Raw genomic sequence first — 4,747 nt, 5'->3', positions numbered from 1 at the left:
ACAGTGTACATGTGGAGATCAGAGGACATTTTTGGGGATGAAGTCTCTCCTTCCACTGTTTGATTGGGGAGGCAGGGAGTCTTAACATCAACCTGGATTGTTAATGAATAGGCTTTGTGATTTAAACTTTGCATCCTGGGCAGCTTCAGTGGGCATGGAGATCAAGTGGCACCGGAATATATGACGCAGTGATGGTAGGGTCAAGGATACAAGTGGATCTCTGCAATGATCAAAGAGGTCATTCATTGGAAACCATGTTTCCTGTACTCTGACATATGCATCGTGTGAAGGAACTAAAAAACTTTGTTGTTGTTATTTTAAGATTTATTTTATTTATGCGTATGTGTATAGTTTTGTGAGTATATGCCACATATGTATGGATGCCCACAGAGGCCAGAAGTGGGTGTCTGATCTCCTCGAGCTGGATTTACACATGGTTATGAGCCATTCCAATGGGCGATGGGAACTCTGGCCCTCTGCAAGAGCAGTAAGAGCTCTTAAGCATCAAGCCATCTCTTCATCCCCACAGTGTGAATTTGAATATTGCCTCTGTTCTATCTCGGCTGTGAACTGGTATAGAAGTATAAATTTCCACAGTGTCACTGCTTTCTCAATCCTGGGACTAAATACGCTAGTTAAAAACCGGCAGTTTTATCATGACTGAGGTGCCCGGGCTGCCTAAAGATAGGGACCACTGGTAGAAAGTACACCTGCTAAGCACTGAGTTATTGTTTATAATTACAATTCTAAGAAATGGAGATTGACTGATATGATGATAAGTTTATTTGTGTTTGCTTTTTTTTTTTAAAGGGGGAGAATGATTTGATTGCGTTCTCAGAAAATTTGAAAAGTTATAGGTTTCCTTATTTTTATTCTCCCATTTCCATCTCCTCTTGTTCTCCTTTCCTCTCTCCCTCTCTCCTATTTTCTTATTCTATAAAATGTTCTTAGCAGCATTACTAGCATACTAGCATATTGTGACCTTCAAAATTACATTATAAAATTCCAGTAGTGGTGGTGGTGGTGGTGGTGGTGGTGGTGGTATAGTAGTCGTCGTCGTCGTTGTCATTGTGTGACTTTAAGATGAAGTAGGCGTTAAGCATAGCACCTGGGACAGCATTAGTACCCAATACACAGAACCTACTCTGCCACTCTAGCATTGTTGTTGACAGCCAGGGGACTTTTGGAGAAGACTGTGAAGGGAAAGAACTGAGACAGTTTATGTAAGTGTCCTTCTGGGTCAACTGCACAAGCATATTAGTATAAGTCATGGGAAGACACACAGCAAACAGAAGGCAGAGCGTTATCTCCGTGCTTGCATGCATGACAACTGATGAGGGCAAGCACAAAGACTGCCCAGTGAACAGGACATGTTCAGTAGGGTCCAAATGGGAGACGAGGAACAAGCACAGGAGGACAGAGAAACAGTGCACCAATTTGTGGTGACTTCCACTGGAAATCATAACTTTTGTTAAGAGGCCAAAGCTGCAAAAACAAGAAGGCAAATTTAAAATCAAACCATGGGCTGACTGAGACAGGTAGGGACCTCCATCTAGCTCACCAGATGGGAATACTCAAATTTGCAGTAACCTGTGTCAAAGAGGCAGTAGTTTACACACAAAGACAACTAAATCAGCTTGGCCACGAACACCTAAAATCTTCTAGATTTCTTTTAGAAAACCTCTCCTGAATACTGTTAAGTAGAAGAGCAATTTTTCTGGTGCCACAAAAATTAAATTTAAGATATAAACTTATTGCTTTGCATGACTGGAATCAGATATGAATGAATATGCCATTTCCTTGTGCTTAAAGGATTTAATCACCAAGCCATTTACCCTGGGTTGCTTAATGCCCAGGCTGTTTTCTTCAAGGACATAGACACCTAGGATTGGCTGACAAGACATTTCTTGAGTGCCAGCTGCTTTTATCTACTATGTGTCTCTATTCGTTGCCCAGTTTGGAAGATTCTAGTTGAACTAAAGTATGCTAAACTAGGTTTTTCCTCATTCATTTGTTGAGTTCATTTTGTGAATTTAATAGGATGTTTTTAATAAACCTATTTTAATATTTAAAGGAAAACCTACTTCTTTTAAACTAAATTCAAAACAGTTTCTGTCAAGTTGTCCTAATGTGTGTGTGGACTGGGCCCTAAAAATTCATTCTCTATCTACCATGAAATCTATCCTCACTTACTAGGGAGAGAAAGATCATCACCATAAAGGAGAATTAAGATGGAGATCTGCCTGTGTGCAATGGAATGTGGTTTTTAAGAGGTGCTCAGTACAAACTGAGTGCATATGGGGTGCATATGGGAAGCTTGTTCATAGTGACTTCTGATGATGGTAACTCTCCGGTTTGTTTTTTTAAGATTTATTTATTTATTTTATGTAGATGAGTGCTCTATCTGCATGTACACCTGCAGGCAAGAAGAGGGCATCAGATCTAAGTGTAGAAGGTTATGAGCCACCATCTGGTTGCTGGGAATTGAACTCAGGACCTCTGGAGGATCAGACAGTGCTCTTAACCGCTGAGCCATCTCTCCAGTCCCAATAACTCACTGTTATTGCCATACACAAACAACATGAGCATGAGGAACATGGAAAATCCATTGGCTATCACATCTCACGTTTTCCCCTGATCCACACAAGTTTGGAGTAGCCAATCAGATTAAAGACAAACAAAAACAAAAACCGAAACACTATCATTGTGCTTCTGAATCTACTGTATGTGTGTATAAGCATGAACATTAAATGCTTTGCAGGTATGTTTCTCAAAGATTGCCTTCAAGACACATTGAAGACATTCAAAACAAGCAGCACGTGCAGTCTCGGGGGCTGTGTTTGCTGTTGTTGTTGTTGTTTTGTTGTTTAATTTCTGAGTATTAAAAGCATTCCCTTTAAGAATTTAGTTATGCACAAATTATGTATTGCTCACTCTTTATGGGTCTACCTTCCACAAAGGTCTTTGTTCCTTTCTCTCAATACCCCCTTGATGTGTACCTACAAAAAGGGAGTAGAGAGTTTAGTATTATCAGTTAAGAAAATGCATGTCACCACTCAAAGAAATTTGTATCTACCTATGCAGCTGACAGAGAAAACAGAGAAGAGTACACACGCACTAAACAGTACAGATAAAGCTTTTCTAAGAGGATGCGAGGTCTCTGTCCTGAACGCTTGCTGATATATGCTGAGGTGATGCTTATAGCTAGTGGGCATACAGGGAGTGTGTGGTACCTCTAAGCCTCTTTCTGCTATGCCTTGTACAACCATAATCCCTACAACCAAGGAAATTACAAAAGTCTTTCTTTTCTTGCTCTGTTTTGTAAATCCATGGCTTTAATAGTTCTCTTTAAGACAGCGACTCTTGGATTTGTATCTGAAAAGGATTAGTGTGTCTCCTGAGTGTGTGTGTGTGGGGGGTATTCCACTGTCTATTGGGATACCCACGTGGACCCCCCATAGGTCTCTAATATCCAATATTACCCACCTCTCCACTCTCTCCTCTCCCTAAACCCGATGCACTCCTTTAGCTTCTCATTTTAATAAACGATAATGCCAACGGCCCAGCATATCCAGACCAAATCAGTGCTCTCACTATGTCCACATCACCCATGGACTTTAAAGAGTTTCCAGCTTGGGTTCCTCCTCTGCAAACTATGGCTTCGGAGATTCTTCCCAAAGACTAAAGCCAAACAGCTCCAACCACAGACCATTCCATGTTGTAGTTCTCAAACTACATTTCTTGGTTAAAGAAAGGCGTTCTACGCTAGCACACATGGACTACAAGGTACTCTGGGGTGGGTTTACAGTTTTATGTCCCATTGACAATTCTGCGCATGACTATACTTGTTTTTCTGTCAGTTTCCCAAAGTTGAAGATTTTAAGAAACCAAAGCCATGTCCCCACAGATTGCCCTCACCCAGCATATCCACGGATCATAACTGACATTGCACAGCCATCCTTACCTGTTCTCATACCAAGCCTGGCTTTTAGGCAGCCTTGCATCTCCATTTCCTGATGTACTTTGATATGAGAAAGAATGTTTCCATAGGCCTCTGCTGGGTTACTCAAGTATTTGTTTTTATAAGAATTCTTTGTTTTTCAAAGAATGTCTCTGGCACATCCTTTCATCCCTGCCTTGTTCACTGGTTCACTCCTCCAGGGTAGCAAAGGAGATTACATTTGAAGAAAAACTTATCTGGCTTGTTAGAATTAGCCATGGAATTTGACAGTGACCAGTCAGGGTGACCACAGGCTCACTGCAATGAGCAGAGCTCTCTGGGGACCAGCCAGGGATGGGGCTGCAGCAAAGCTCTTATAGTAGCTCACAGAGAAGCTCTCTAGCATCTCAGAGATCTCTGGAACCTTTCCCCTATAAACCCAAAGACAGAAGATTCTCTCACCTTTGACTAGACAAACTCATGCTGCCTATTTTACTCGTGCTTTCTGCCACTAACATTTTCTGGGTTGCCAACCTGCCGTCTTCTCAAAAATGCCCCCAGTAAAAGTATCCATGTTACACGCCTGCCCTAAGAGTGTGTGGTGTCTGATTTACTCCAGGGCTCCTGGAATTACTGACAAGGTTTATGCCTCCAAATTAATCGCCCTAAGGAAAGTGAGGTTTGTTTGTACACGCATGAAAAGACAAGACAGTGGGCTGGGAGTGATTCGAATCCAGTCGTAGTAGTATGGGGGAAGGGAAGTAAACTCCTGAGCTATCACTGTGGGGAGGAAGTGGAGAGATGGGG

The sequence above is a fragment of the Acomys russatus genome, chromosome 23, assembly GCF_903995435.1.
Source record: "Acomys russatus chromosome 23, mAcoRus1.1, whole genome shotgun sequence".
NCBI lineage: Eukaryota > Metazoa > Chordata > Mammalia > Rodentia > Muridae > Acomys > Acomys russatus.
Note: the sequence above shows the minus strand (reverse complement) of the source record.